The following is a 16,661-nucleotide window of genomic DNA, read 5'->3' as shown; positions in this document are numbered from 1 at the left end:
TGGGTGTGGGATGTATCAAACTGAAGCAATGAATTTGCTTGCACACATTAAATATACATTTCTACAATTCTTCAACTAACAGAGATCTTTACTATTTGGTATTAGCTATTTGTGTTAATTGTTCCTGAGAGTTTCTCATTCTTCAGAGTTATGATATTTGCTCAAGCTGCAGCAGACCATGGTCAGGCCAATCCAGACATATTTGCTGCCTGTCCCAAGTGCCTCTAAACAGCCCTTTGAAGTGTGAAACCCTCCATTACTATTACACACCATGGTTTATTTACTAATTAGAGGAGGAAAGGAGGATTCTTAAATAAACACCGTAAGGCAGACCTCTATTCATTTTTCTGATTCTTTTCTAAGTCTTCCCAGTTTAAAAGTGTTAACTCTAAAAGTGCTCCCACCAAAGCTGCAGGCTGCCTGTGCCCCAGTCCATCCATGCCTAACTTCAGCGCTCCCTCACTCTTTCCTCCTTACTCTGAGGACTAGCAGGCATCTTACTCTACCTGAACATGGAGCTGTTTTCCAGTGGTTAATTCTGATGACTCCTGCATGTTTTCAGGATGTATTTATTCAGCCTGTAAAAATGGTTTAGATTTTCTGCTTCTAAACACTGAAGAAAATATATCGCTTAAATTGTAATACATGATTCAACAGCCTGCAGCTTCCAAAATGATCTGGACTGCACAATATTGCTGACTTGTTCCCACCATTTACTACTGCAATAAACTTCATCAGAATTGCCTCCTTTCTTCCATGCTGCTAAGAAATTTTGGAAGAAAATGATGCTTCAGAGCTCCTTGAAAGAACTTTGATTGGTGGGCATGGTAGTAATGGATCAACAATCAGACTATGTGATCTTTTCCAACCTTAACTGTTCTATATTGATTATGTTCCTCACCAATAACTGCACTCACAGTTTCTTAAAAGGTCTCACCTGGAGTAAGCTGCCATGGCACACAGATTTCACCATGCCAAGTAAACTAGGTAATAAATATTAGAACAGGGCTAGTGGAAGGCTTAATCATAAAATGTCATATTCCACTGGAAAAGTCTCAAAGAGCCACGTGGTTAGTGTAAGCCATCAAAAATCAACGGGGCTGTGGGACTGAGAAAAATGAAAAGGTAGTCCTCAACAGCATAGGAGAGCTGATTCTTACAGATTATCAAAACTTACAATTGAAAAAGTAGAAATATAACTACAGATCCTGAACATCCTCAAAATCCATCTATAGAAATTCCTGTACCGATCAAGTTTTTTTTTAATTTTTAAACAAATTAAAGGATACCTATCTATTTCCTCCAAGCTTTCTGCCACACAGATTTTAAGTGCTGGAGCTGTGGTGTTTGGAGGCTCATTTGTGGAACTTTCACTTACTATCTCAACAGGCAGTGCAGAGGGGAAGTCAAGCACTAAAGTCCTCGCTCTTGCCTCCTGGTGATCTCTGAACATATTTCTATGGAAATGAAGGATGGATGCAAGACGGTAAATTTTTAAGTTATCAAAATGCATAAAGAAGTTCATTTTACATCTCACACAGGCAAAATAAGTCTTACACAGTGGAAATAACTGTATCTCCTGGATTCGTTTCTACTTCTATTAGGTTGTGGCACAGAGAAGTAACTTAAGAGTTTTACAACTCTTTAAATAAGTGTCAGAACAATAAAGCTCACCATATATATTCACGTATTTGACTCAGAAGAGCTGTATTTTTTTGCTATTTTAAAAAATTAGCTTACACGTAGAACGTATTTTATTATCATTCCTGGTAGTCAACCTTATTTAAATTTTACAAGAATAATGAGCATAAACAAAACAATTTCCTGAAGGAACTGGGCTTCTTCAGCCTGAAGAAGAGAAGGCTACAGGGAGACCTCACTGAGGCCTTCCAATATCTAAAGGTAGTTTATAAACATGAGGGAAATCAACTTTTTACAAGGGTAAATAGCTACAGGGCAAGGTTTTAAACTAAAGGAAGGGAGATTTAGATTGGATGTCAGGGGAAGTCTTTTACTGAGAGAGTGGTGAGGTGCTAAAACAGACTGCTCAGAGAGGTTGTGGATGCCTCATCCCTGGAGATGTTTAAGGCAAGGCTGGATAGGGCCCTGGGCAACTTGATCTAGTACTTGATCTAGCACTTGATCTAGTTAGGGGGGCTTCTTGATGATCCTTGAGGTTCCTTCCAACCCAAACATTCCATGATTCTAAGAATTTCATGCTTAAATACAGCTTTAACCTTTAAACTCTAAACTTTTGACTTAAGCACAAATCACAGCACTTACTTCTTGCCCTCTGCCACCAAAGAAGGTTTACGTTTGATTTCTACCACTGAAATGCACAATAGCTGGTGTTTTGCTGCAGAACATAATTTATTAAGTGACAGAGTCTTGACTTGAGGGCAGAACTACTGCTGCCAAAAATCTCATCTCTACATAAAGTTTCTTTTATATTCTTAAAACAAGGATGAATAGAAAATAAAGCATGGTCCAAAATGTTTTTCAGGTTTTCTCTGCACACAAGCAACCTAATGTGACACCAATTCTTCTGTATAGAACTGATTGCTGGACAACCCACTGACATTCTTTAGCTGAACCGTTTGTTATCTTTTAGCAAATAGTTGGTAGCAGCTATTTGCATTTCCCAGGCTTTCCTGTAACTTGGAGCTGTAAGAACAGCCTCAGGGTGGCTTTCACCAGCATTATCTCATTTCAAATTTCAAGAGACCAGGAGAAGCACGCATGCTCAGCTATGACATCTCAGCTGAGGTGCCTGCTAGCTTGCAAAACCAGAACTTCTCATGCCACCTCAGATAAACGTGACAGTCTCCCAATATCTCTACGAGCACCACAGCAAGGAGAGTATTTTTAACAAGCACTATGTATGTGTATCTGCTGATTTTTGTTGTGGGATTTTTTTGTTTGTTTGTTTCTGCGGTGTTTTAGTACATGGTTTAATGAAACAAAAATTAGAAGGAAATTATTCAAACAAGATGCAGATTGCCTGCCATAAAACTGGTATGGCACACAAATTTAGAATTCCTTAAGAACACCACATGAGAAGAGGAGGCTCAGGGGAGACCTTACAGCTCCCTACAACTACCTGAAATGAGGTTGTGGTGCTGTGGGGATCAGTCTCTTCTCCTGTGTAACTAGTGATAGGATGAGAGGGAACCAACCACCTCAAGTTGTGCCAGGGGAGGTTGGATATTAGGAAAAATTTATTCTCTGAAAGAGTGCTCAGGCACTGGAATGGGCTGCCCAAGGAGGTGGTGGAGTCACCATCCCTGGAGGTGTTTGAGAAGCATTTAGATGTGGTACCAAGGGACATGGTTTAGTAAGGAAATATTGGTGGTAGATGGATAGTTGGACTCAATGATCTTGGAAGTCTTTTCCAACTTTGGTGATTCTGTGTCCCTAAACTCAGTTTCACAAGGTACCCCAGGTACATTTTATATGCAATTTCTTATTTAAAAAAAAAAAAGAAAAAAAAAAGTACATGGTCCTACATGTCCAAGTACATTGAGGACAAATTTAGTCCTTCCCACACAAAACCTTCCTTCACTTTGTAGCCTTATACGCATCACGACTGTTAAACTCACAGAAACCTCTTAAATAAAACACCAAGAAAATTTTTATTTCAGAATTACTTTGCAGCATAACTAGAATGGTACCCCTCCTTTGCTACAACATTATTTTGTGGTACTAACTCAAAAGTTCAAACCATTTTCATTTCTTTATTACTAGTAGCAATCTAGGAAATGCTGCCATCAATAGTAAATCTACATGAAGTCACACTCCTCCAGTGCATTTTGTGCATAGCAATCAGTTCATAACGCAATCTTGTGTTGTTTAAAATTCAGTTTATTCTTCAATTACTCTGCTAGCTCAACTCTAATTTATTACATTTTCTGGTACATTTGATTTTGGATATTATGACATCCTGGCTCATGCCATTAGAGGGGAAACATAAAATGGTGAGGATGTCTAGAGACAGCTAGAGAATAAGATAGCAACAGCCTGGAAAATTAAGAATATCACTGTCTGTACTCAGCTAAACTTCTCCTGCGTTAGCAATAAAAAATACGCTGGCAGTATTTCTCTGATTTTCTTCTTGACATCCAGGAGTAGCCTCAGGGGCACCATAAACCTCAGCAGCACAGAACAGCAGCAAAGGTACAGGGTGAGCTCGTTGGGTATGCATGGTAGATTTGCAGCAATAATCAAAGCCGGAACTGGTGAGTTCTTTCATCAGGCAACTCACCTCAGCAAGCAAGCACTGCTCTCACATGTCTTTCCACTTTTTCTGTCAGACTTGTGGAAGCTTGGTCTAGAGGTGATCCTTTCCCTCTTGCCAGAACTCATGAGGCCAGACCTGGAGTGCTGGGTCCAGTCCTGAGCCTTCCAGTACAAGAGACAGCTAGGCATACTAGCATCATCAGCAAACTTGCTGAGGGTGCACTCAGTTCTGCTATCTGGGTCATTGATAAAGATGCTGAAGCACACTAGTCCCAAAACTGGTACTCTGGGGAACACCACTCATTGCTGGCCTCCACCTGGACATAGAGCCATTGACCCTTTGGCTGCAACCATTCGTCCAGTTCCTTACTCTCCGAGCAGTCCACCCTTGGTATCTTTCCAATTTAGTCAAAAGGATGTGGTGTGGGACCACATCAAAGGTTTTGCAGAAGTCCAGGTAGATGACATCAGTTGTGCTTCCTTTGTCTGCATTGATGCCTTCACTTCATCACAGAAGGTCACAGTATTTGTCAGGCACTATCTGCCCTTGGTAAAGCTGTGCTGACTGTCTCAGATCACATCCTTGTCTTGCATGCATCTTCATAACATAGTTTCCAGGAGGATCTATTCCACGACTTCCCCAGGCTCAGACATGAAGCTCAACATCCTGTAGATTCCCAGTTCTTCCTTTCGCCTGTTCTTAAAAAAAGGGAGTGATGTTTTCCTTTTTCCAGATACTAGGGACTTTCAAGCCATGACTTTCTGAATACAATGGGAAGTGGCTTAGCAACCACATCAGTCGATTCAGTTTAGAATGGAGAAGAGATGGTTCAGAGAGATCTCATCAGGTCTAAATACCTGAAGGGAGGGTGCCAAGAGGCAGGAGCCAGGCTCTTCTCAGATGTGTGCCCAGTACCATTACTTTGGGCAAGGAACACACAGGAATTTCCCTCTGAACATCAGAAAGCACTTCTCTGTCATGGAGGTGATGAAGCACTGGCACTGAGTGCCCAGTCCCTGGAGATCTCCCAAAGCCACCTGAATACCCTGCCCTGGGTGTCCCTGCTCAAGTATGGTTGGGCACCTCTAGAGGTCCCTTCCGCCTCAGCAATTCTATGAAGGCCTTCTGGAGCCAGCCACTACATTGAAAGGCACAGGGAACAGCTGTGGGCACTGGGGAGAGCAGCTTGTCCTTCCATCTGCTATTTCTCTGCTCTCCTCTCCAGCAACAGCTGGGTATCCAACTGTTTATCGCTTGCTCTGGCTTTGGTGCCTGAGGGAGAACCATAAGGGAATGCCGCAAAGAAGAGCCATGGAATTAGTGTGGAGGTAGGCCAAGGAACAAGAATGAAGCTGCACAGAGGACAGGTCCTGCCCCAGCCTTCCCACTGCCCTAAGTGCCAAATACAGACACAGAATGCCATCTCTCCTGCCACTCAGCACACACAAAAGAAACTGAGACATTTCTAAATGCAACCGATACTACCTAAATTGATTTTTTTTTTTTTTTTTTTAAAGCCATGCATACCCTTGGTCCTAGCTACCAAAGGGCATTTCTTTCTCTCAGCATTCAAGGTGAAGCAACAGAGGGCAGCTAAAACCCTCACAGGAATGTTTCTCAAGACTGCGGGCAGAACCAAGGGCTTGGAACACGTTCACCTATGGGCACAGCGCCAAGCCCACCTGCTTACTCAGGGTTTTGCCAGCAAAGGCAGCTATCACCATACTGATTTGTCCTTCAAAAGGTGCATCCTATTGTGCTCACTTCTGCTGCTACGCCTTGCATGCGAACTCCTGCACACAAGGAGGAAGGATGTGGAGGACAGATATTGCTGGCCATCTGAATGTCTGATGTTTTTCCCCCACAGCAGATTCTGACAGTTTCAAGCAAGAGAAAACCCTTGTGCCTGCATAGCTTGCACCCTCCAAGAAATTCCACCCACGGATTTGAAAAACTTATATGAAGAACTGGGATGCAAGAGACTCCCTTCACTTATTTAGCATTATGACAAGACCCAGAATAATGAAGCACCACACTGCACAAGTGCCACAACAGTTATTCTCGCTTTAGTGTATGGTTATTATGAAAAACATACCGAGCACGTTCTTCAAAAACAAATGACAACTTCAGCTCCAACTGTTTTCTCTCTGGAATTCCTTATACTCATAAATGACTTGTCTATATTTACACTGCAAATCAATTCGGATGCTCAGGTGCCCTGATGTAGCTGCTCTCATTACTCTGTATTGCAAGTGAACTGTGAATCAAGACAGGAGACTCAATTTCACCTCCCAGTGTGAATACAATAATCATCAATAATTTATATTAGTCAACTTCATTTGGGGCACTGCCTAGTGAATGTAATGGAGACTTAAAAGTACGCCCAAGAAGAGTAGGATTTGTACACAGCATGATTTGATAATCTGAAAAATCCCTCAGTAAACAAAGGAAGTTCACAGATAATCGTATTAAAGATTAGAGTTGTTTCAAAACAATGAATAATGTATTCTAGAACATCTGGGAAGAAAGATGGTAGTTTTAAAAATCAAAACCTTGGGGAAAAATAGTTTTCCCCTCAAACACAAACAGTATTTCACTTTATTCACTAATCCTAATCCTCTCCAATTCATGTTAAAGCAGAACATTTCCACTAAAGAGTTTTATCAATGTACTTAAATACAATTTCATAAATAAATATTTAAGTACATTTAAATTTTAATATTTCATTGTCATAGAGTCACAGAACCATACTGAATTGGAAGGGATCTTTAAATGTCAGCTTGTCCAATCCCTGCACTGAACAGGAACACTCTACAATTAGATCAGGTGCTCAGAGCCTTGAGCAGCCTGGCCTTGAGTGCTTCCAGGAATAGGGCGTCCATCACTTCTCAGGGCAACCTGTGCTAGTGCTTCATCACACTGATCATAAAAGAATTTCTTCCTTATACCTAATCCATATCTCCCATCTTTTACTTTGAAACCATACCCCTCATTCTACCGCAACAGACTGTTTAGCAGTCTGTCCCCTTCTTTCTTACAGTCCCTCTATATATACCAAAAGGCCACTCTCAGGTCTCCTTAGAGCCTTCTCTCCTCCAGGCTGAACGGCCCCAGCTCTCTCAGCTTGTCCTCATAGGGAACTTCTACCATCCCTTGGATCATTTTTGTGGCCCTTGTCTGGATGCACTCCAACAGCTCCATGTCTCTCAGCGAACTGAGGATTCCACATCTGCTGCAGTACTCCAGGTGAGGCCTCACCAGTGCAGAACAGAGGAGCAGGATCTCCTTCCTTGCTCTGCTTGCTGTGCTGCTTTGAATGCAGCCCAGGATTCAGCTGGCTTTCTGGGCTGTGAGTGCACATTGCTGGCTTATGTCCAGCTTGCCATCCACCAGAACTCCAAAGTAATTTTCAGCAGGGCTGTGCTCTATCCTTTTGTCCCCCCAGCTAGTACTGATAGCAAGATGCTGTACTTGAACTTGTTGAACCTCATGAGGTTCTCCTGGACCCAATACTCAGCCTGTCTAGGTCTCTCTGAATGGCACCCCATCCCTCTGGTGTGTTGACCATACCACACACAGCTTGGTGCCATCCACAACCTCACTGAGGATAAACTTCATCCCACTGTCAGTGTCACTGATGAAGATGTTGAAGAGCACCGTGTCCCAGTACTGAGCCCTGAGGGACACCACTTGTCACTGGTCTCCATCTGGTCATCCAGCCACTGTGACCAGTATCCACTGCTTCTCATGAAACAATTTGTTATTCACAGTTTTTGTTGTTGCTACAATTTTATTTCAAATCTGAAAAACAGGTTTATTTTAAGTCAGACTACAAAGCTTATCTTTTTTTTTTTTTTTTTTTTTTTTTGAAAGACAGAACTTAATGTCTGGGCTACAGCATCATATAACATTTTCCTAACAAAAGCAACCCAGTGTCTTTTTATATGCACCTATGCATCAGATGGAAAATGAAGAGAATAATTCCTATGTTACCTCATAAAAAGTTTATTACTTTTCCCATCACTAATTTACTGTTTTCCAAACTTTTGTTACGGAGATTTATGTGAATCTCCTCCCCCAATAAAACTGGTTAATGACATTTTCTACAATCAATGTTGCTAATATTTATACAGATCATCTATTTAAAGAACACATCTTTGAAGCTCCTCACCACTGTAACTGCTGACAGCACCAGAGGAATAAAGTTACTCCACAAGTAGAAGTAAAAGCAAAACTGCAATGGAAACAGCACTTAAGTTGGTAAAAAATAGCCTGGATCAGATTTCTGTTGAGTCCCTTTACCTATTATATTTTAATTTCATTCACTATCTTTGTTTTATTAACAAATGTCTATATATAAATATGTAGAAACTTACTATATATAAAATTCTAAAAAAGTAGAATGCTAATGAGATTTGCAAAGGGATCCTATAATGGGTGCCTTGCTATAATTACATAACAAGGCTGAATTCAGTGACTTTCCTGCAAGCAGAACCAGACAGAGGAATGCTTGTGCCCACAAAAGGACCTCATGGAGTCCCAGATGTGGATTAAATTGTACAATCAAATTCTAGGGATGACTGAGTATTATTCAGCACGTGATGCATCATCTAAAAGTCTGCATATATAATAAGAAAGAGCAGCTATTCCTAACACCTATTAGTACATTGTAGGGAAGTCTCTCTCTCTTTCCATCTCATTTAGCCTTAAAATGTAGCAGGTTTTATAGTATGCGTTGCTTCACCTACTAGAGCGAAACACCTCTTCTACTCTGAGTCCATATCACAGCTCAGACAGAACCTCCCTCTTTGAAACAACACCATCTTGTCGTTACTGCACCCTAACTGCACTGCAAAGCAAGTTGCCTTCACTAAACTTGAGATTGTTCTTTAAAGAAATGGGAGCTGTTGTGAGATCTGTATTGTTGTAATAATTTATAGGAAATAACATGTCAAACTGTATCCAAAAGCTCTTCATCAAACATCCTCCACTTCATAATGTCATGACATCTAGCGATGAACATTTCTTGGCTTCACAGCTTTCCAAACTTTCCAAAATATTATTTAGGAAAATATTACACTTCTGTGGCATTTCTGTACTAGCATGGCACACATCTCTTACTGCTGAAGAAAGAACTGTAACAGTTTCATTTCACACTCCAGTAATCGGGAATTCTGCTTTACCACTCACTTTTGTGTTAATTTTCCCATAGATTCTCTTTTTCTGCTTACATGGCAAGACAGTTCAGGTCAAGAGCACAGACACTCTGGGCTGCTGATTCTCCTTTTTACTGCTACTCATTTATCTTCACTTTTGGTTTACTGACGTTTTAGTTTGAGCTGGGACAGAATTGTTTTCTTCAGAGCATCTGCTGTGATGCCATGTTCTGATTCTAGGAGAAAACCAATGTTGATAATACAGTGATGCTTATAGCTGCTGCTAAGCAGCGTTCGACAAAGCCAAGGTCATCCACAGCAAAAGGCCCAAGGAGCTGGGAGGGAACAGAATGAGGAAAGCTGACTTACACTGGCCAAAGAGACATTCCATGCCATATGATGTCATGTGGAAGAAGTTCTGAAGGGGGTAGCCATTCATTTGGCCCTCTTCTGCTCAGGGGGTGAACTGGGCATTGGTCAGGGTGCCAATAGCTTCAGCATCACTTGTTCTATACACACACACACACACACACACACACACAGAAAAAAGGCTAATAGTTGTGACTATCTTAGTAAATAGTTTTATCTCAATCCACGAGTTCTACTTTGCTCTTTCAAATTTTCTCCCTCATCCCACTGAGAAGTGGGGGGGGGTAAGCAAACAACTGCAATGTGCTAAGCCACCTGCTGAGTTAAACCACAACAACTGGAAAGTTAATTTTCCCTGCAGAAGGCAGAAGAACCACAGTCAAGTCAGCAGCTATCAGTCACAATGGATTTCAGAGGGGAAAAACTCCCCACAGATACAAATGCAAGTATTATTTACACTGAACCATGCCCACGCTGTTAGAATACACCATAAGAGCTTACTGCTCTCATATGATGCCTAATTCAGCTCCTCTCACTTCCAACTGGACAGACACATAGCACAAGCTGCAGGATATGATGTATCAGCACAGAGCAGACATGCTGAGCCATCCAGCAGATAACAGGTACTGCACAGCGGTTATCTGCCAGACTAAGTGGAATTTTAATAGGTGATTTGAAAAGGAAACATTTGTTTGGTTGTCTCTGAATTCTTACAAAGCTTTATTATGTCCATGTGAAGATCCAACAGACATCTTCGTAAGGCATTCAGATTCAATGCACAACAGATCCTTAAGTACACAAACATATCTGCATGGTTAGCCACACGTAACCTGGAGAATAGCTTCACTTTTAGCATTTTAAAGGCATTAGAATAGTTCAGAAGCAAAAGGCAATTCTGAAGGCAGTGCTGAACAAAGAGTATTTCATACTCCTTTGCTATAAGGCAGGACACCTTGTGATTTTTAAGGTTTCCATCTTAATTAGAAGAAGCAATGACAGCTCAGTAATGGACTTACTCTCATTTTTAGTTAGCAAAAAAGCAGGATCTAGCACAGAAGCAGAACTATTTTACTGATTCATTAGAATCTGCATGTTAGGTAAGCTTCATTTACTCACCCAAAAGGCTGAGAGATTTCCTCTGGAACAAACAAGTAATAAACACAGGAAAGAGGCTGCACAGCAGGCAGTCCCAGACAACCTGCTCTCGAAGATGTCTGACTTAAAAAGTGTTTAAAAGCTTTAAAAAAAAAAAAAAACAACAAACAAACCTTCTTTCAATTAAAAATAGGAGCATGTTCACACTGGGTGAAGTGTATGATTAAAGCTATATGAATGTAAGGGAGTTTGCAGCAAACCCTTAAAAAGACCAAAAAGCCTCTGGAAGAAATTAGGATCTATGTGGTCTGGCAAAGCATCAGCTTTCACTTACAGTTACTTCAGTCTGGTTACAAACAAACTTTAAACTCAAAAGTTTAAACTTTAAAGACAAAAGAACTACAACTAGAGAAAATGCTGATGTGGAGCAGGGGAATAAGAATAAAAATGCATTAGAGATGGACCATTGATAAGCGAAGCAGCAACAAGGCATCCCCTGAATGAGTTAGTACAGCTGATAGTTGTTTCTTTTTTTTTTTTTTTCCTCCCCCTATAACTTGGAGCCTCCATATGTGTAGAAGCAGGTCAAATCAAATCCATAAACACAGACCATATGAGGAGCTACCTGTGCTGGAATTGGGATGTGGTCATCCTAAGAGCTGGGGGGATTCTTAGTTTTGCTTTGGTTTTGCATGTGTAGCAGGTGGCAATGTCAGGGGAACGATCCTGATGACATCGCTATGCCAGCAAAAAACTCAGTATAGGTCTATTACACAGACACAGAGAACATCTGCTGATGCAGCTCATTTCTGTGGTAGTAAAACAAGGTACCCAGACAGAAGCACACTCACATTGTGACAAACTAAATGCACTGACTAAGAAGGGATTGATACCAACCAATCTCCACACACCTCTCCCTTAGAACGTCTGCCAGAAAACTCATGACACATTAGGGTTTTGAAGCATTGCCTGTGTATCAGAATAGCTCACCATGTGCTGGTCCTTACAGAACGAACAAAATTCCTGTGGCATAACAAGCTGGCTTCTCTGGATACCATACAACTACTGTAGGTACCTGTGCTCACCCCGGAGCACCAGCCCATAGGTGACTGACAACAGCATCCCAATGGGCTCTGCTGGTTCATGCAAGCTCTTGGGAGATAATCATGAAAACACAAGACTGTAATGTTATTCCCAGGGGCTGCAATGAGGGGAGCACACTGCAAAATCATTCCCCCTTACAGAATGTCCCACTGCAGAAGCAGGAGCTGGCCACCCATTTTCCCCAGTGCACTGACCAATGTGATAGCACTACACCACTACAGTCAATGCCATCCAAAAACCCCATTCTTCAGCCACAGTTCTCCACTCTCTGCTCAGATGAGACTGTGTACTCCTGTAATGTACATCACCTCCAACTGTGCTATGTTCCAAGCAACACTGCAGCAAGGACAAATAAGGTTACTTCCAATTCTTCATTACCTAGAACAACTTATTTACAACATTTTAAAACAGCATCTATACGTGCATTGGATACATTCCTCAGTCAGACTGGTTTTTGCTCTAAAAGCAACAGTTCTTCCTAACCATTCTGTGCACTCCACTGAACAGCAGTTAAGCGTTGGAGAACCTGCAAGGAAATGTGAAGACACTTCCAGCTGTGGAATGAAGGGAAAACTGCCAAACAAATGCAACACCCACCACTCAACACAAAGCAAAGCAACTCCACCTTTCCACAGACTAGCAGACAAACATTAACCTAGAACATAATATTCAAAGGATCGCAGAATTATTTGAGTTGGAAGGAACATTTAAAGATCATCTAGTCCAGCCCCTCTGCAACGAGCAGGACAACCTACAGCTCAGGCAGATGCTAAGAGTCCCATTCAGCCTGACCCTGAATGCCTCTAGGGACAAGCCATCACCAACTCTTTGGGCAATCTGTACCATTACCTCACCACCTTGATTGTAAAAAATGCTTTGCTGTAACAGCATCATCTAGATATTCTTAACAAAACACTGGAAATCCAGAACAAAATCACAAAAAGGAAATGGAAAATACAAGCTGAGTTACCACAAGGATCCATTAAAAATAAAAAAAAAAAGCCTTACTGTGAATTGGGTGGGAAAAAAAAAATCACAGAATGGGAAAATATAACTCAGAATCTTGCCTTTTCAGATTATTTTGATTTTAGACTTGTATTGAAATAGAGGTATGTAGTTGCCTCTGAAGAGTTTTAGGATAACCCAAGAAAGATACTAACTGCAAGCTAGTAATGAGAAAGGAATATCTTATCCCATTCTGAAGATAAGAGCTCACTGGAAAACTCTCAGAAGGAAGGGATCACCAAGTAGAGAGAGCTCTCTGCCTGCTGCCCTTAAATGAGGATAGGGAGGGGTGGACCCACAGTGAATTGCTCACACCTGTAATCCCAGGGCTGGCCACGCCACTCTTCCAAGTTCTCAATCACTGATTCGGGCAGTGCCCTAACAGTTTCCATACAAGCCTAAACTTCACACTTACACAATCTTATGTTTTCAGCATTTCATGCACAGCTAACAGAGACTCAACTTGAGACCCTTCTCTTTTCAGCCCAAATTCTAAAAAAGGAATTCCAAAAACTACCAGTAATCATAGAATGGCATAGGTTGGAAGGGACCACAAAGCTCATTAAGTACCAACCCGCTGCCATGGGCAGGGGTTGCTTCCCACCAGCTCAGGCTGCCCAGGGCCCCATCCAACCTGGCCTCAAGCACTGCCAGGGATGGGCTGATTAAAATGAAGATCTGAGAGAACAAAAGGGGCAGACATCCAAGCAAGTCTGTGCCACCACAACCACCTGATGGATGCAGCAGCTGCTTGCAGCACTGCAGAGCATCTTGGTACAGCCCCACCTTCACCCACAGAGCAGGCAGCATCCCTCGGTGCCAAGCCAGATGCCACCAGCCGCTTGTACTGTCTCATGCAAAAGAGAGCACGGTCAGTATGAAAACACATGACAGGTTTAGCCTATGAACTTTGTGAATATAAATCCTGACCCTGAAAACGTTTACATGCAGGCTTAGCGCTAAGCCTAAGAACAGGCCCACTAATTCCAAAAGAAATACTTGGATGTTTAGAATTAAACATATGTAAGTACACAGATCTGTAGAATTGGGGACAAAAAAAGCACACACCACAATTCTATGGGGTTTTATTGCTTTGTGGACACTGCAGTGTAGCAAGTACATAATTCATGATATTTAATAGAATTTTCATCTGCAACATGCCCGCAGTTCCTCAGCAACCACCACTGACCTAATAAAACAATTAAGAACCACAAGACTTGACGGTGCCATGTTAAATTGCTTCTGCAGACCAAACCAACTGAGAATTTTCCAATACCAGAGACAGGTCACTGCTGCATCTGATCTGTCACCAGGCGCCTCTTACACCAGGGAGCACTTTAACAGAGTGAGTGCTGCTTTCTTACCCATTGCAGACCATAATATCTCACAGCTTTTTAAGCAAGCAGCATCGGGCTGATTTATGACACCAATTTATATTAATCCAATATCTAATACATATCATATGCTTACACATTTCACTTTTAAAGTTACATCATCGGTACCACATCTCCTTAACAGTTGCTTTCAGCTACACTGAGCCATTTTTTAAGAGCACAGGAAAAAGTGAGGTTTAAAAACTGGGGGGGACATTTCCTGGAGTTTTACAGAAGACAGTTGTAGATGGAAGCCAACAAACCTCTGCTGCTTTCAGTGAGACAAGCTCACAGACACCCCAGTTTGAGGCTCACAGGCCATGCAGTACAGGTGAAGGCTCATGACAATGCCAAATTTAATTGAGGTCACCAAGGCTCCTGTGAGAGCAGGTGCCTATCATACACAAAAGCCTGTGGTATCAAAGCCAGCATTTATGCAATTGTGAGAGATAGGTTTTCTTAGGCTTAATTTTTAAATGAACCTCACTGTCTCAAAGAACAGAACTTTTCACCCAGGAAGCTGCTGGCATTTCTCTTTCAAAGTCCATCCTTAAGTTGCAACTTAATGTTAAATGATGCTTTGGTTAATGAAAGACGTAAGCCTACCTTAGGCAATGATGTTGATTTGCCCATTATAGACCTGAGTCCAAGGCCCTGGACTATCTCTTGCTGAAGTCACAGACTAGAGCTAGAAGCCAGGACAGTTAGAAGTCCATTATAGAAAAGTTATTAAAAAACTGTGCATTTTATTGGCATTTATTCCAAGATTTTAGAATTTCAATAATGCAAGCACTTAAAAGTATGACACTTTTCTTTAAAATAAAGAATTTAAAAAGCCAACAAACCAACACCCTAGTTGAGCACAATGCAATGGTTTTTTCTATAGCTTAGTAGTTTGTGGTAGTAATAGTAGTGAAGGATGGTTAGACTAGATGATCTTGTAGGTCCTTTCCGACCTTGTGATTGTATGATTCAATCCTTACAATTTCCTGAATTTGGAGTCTGTTTTCAGGAAAGAGGGAACTCCTCACTCTAGAAGTCAATGCAAGAAGGTCCCTATCAGTTTTGTGGTTCCTAAAGGTGCTTGTAAACCTTGTTTCCATTTGGAGGGATTTCAATGAAGTCACGGCAGCATATGGCACTGCCGGGTTTGCTCCCAAGCGGACGGAGCCATCTGATGTTCCCCCTAAGCTCCCTGATCTGCAGCGGGATTGAAGCTTAGAGCAAAGCTTCGTGGAGCCAAAAGGAAGACAGTGGTTTGCAGATGCACAGAAATCAGTAATTTACACTGTTTGTTTAACGGAGGCCCAACTCAGAGCTGGTTCTGTGCTGAGCGAGAGCTCTGATGCGTTTACAAACACGAATGCGCATCCAGAGATCATCACACATTCCCCAAAGCCGATCCGTGACATTTTCACTTCACACACAGAGACCAATGCAAGCCCACGAGATCACGTAATTAAAAAAAGCACCTAAACGAAGCTCAGACATACTTAATGGTGGCTTCCCACAGCAGCAAACAACCAACGCCCCGCACCGGGAGCGCGGTCACAGAAGCCCCAGGTGCCGTCCTGCCCGTCAGCGCCACAGCGCTCGTTCCTGGCTCGGCTGAGCACGAGCACGGAGCGAGGAGCACCGGCAGCGTCACAGCACGCCTTGGGAAAGTTCAGAAGGCGCTGCATTTCAAGTTTTCCAGCCGCACCTTCGGCGTAACCGGGCGGGGGAAAGAAGAGCAGCCTCGCACCGCGGCGAGGCGTGCGCTCCGGCAGCGGCGTGGCGCGCACACAGCCCGGCGCTGCCCACGGCCGTCCCAACCCCCCGCCCTCCCCGCGCAGTGGTAACGCGATTCCCTAAGCGAACTCCCTCGGAGCGACCCAGCGGCCCCGCGCCGCTCCCCGCCTCCCCCACTTGTTGCGGCCCCGCACGGCCCACCGACGGGCCCTGCCCCGGCACCCACTCCGCGGAGCGGCCACGGCGGAGGGCAGCGCGGGGCCGAGCCGCCCCGAGGGGACCGAGCGCGGCGCGGGGCACGGACTTACCGCGGCGGCACACCCGGCTCCTCCCGGCGGCGGTCGAACTCCGGGTGGCACTCGGCGCGGCGCCTCCCCGCCGCCCGGCCCCGCTCCCCGCCTCCCCCGGGGCAGCGCAAGTGACGCCGCGTTCCGCCACTCCGGCGGCAGCCCCGGGGCGCGGGGCCGGGCGCGGGGCGAGCTCAGCCTATGGCAGCGCGGCCGGGGCGGGACATACAACAGCCCCGGGCCGGGAGGGCACCGCCACCCTCCGGAGCGCAACCCGCGGGGGGCGGGGCGGGGCAGGGCGGAG

General features: G+C 43.4%; 1 protein-coding gene across 1 annotated transcript in view; it reads right to left on the bottom strand.

The window, feature by feature from the left end:
- Window positions 1-16,609, bottom strand: part of LNX2 (ligand of numb-protein X 2) — a 59,026-nt gene extending 42,417 nt beyond the window's left edge. The window contains exon 1 of the mRNA XM_085216116.1: window positions 16,379-16,609. The gene's annotated coding sequence lies outside the window, so the exon portion shown is untranslated. The remainder of the gene's footprint in view (window positions 1-16,378) is intronic.
- Between the last annotated feature and the right edge of the window lie 52 nt (window positions 16,610-16,661).

Source organism: Meleagris gallopavo, chromosome 1 (assembly GCF_905368555.1).
Source record: "Meleagris gallopavo chromosome 1, MGAL_WU_HG_1.1, whole genome shotgun sequence".
NCBI classification, from domain to species: Eukaryota; Metazoa; Chordata; class Aves; order Galliformes; family Phasianidae; genus Meleagris; species Meleagris gallopavo.
The sequence above is the reverse complement of the archived record's forward strand: the minus strand, read 5'-3'. Positions and strand labels throughout refer to the sequence as shown.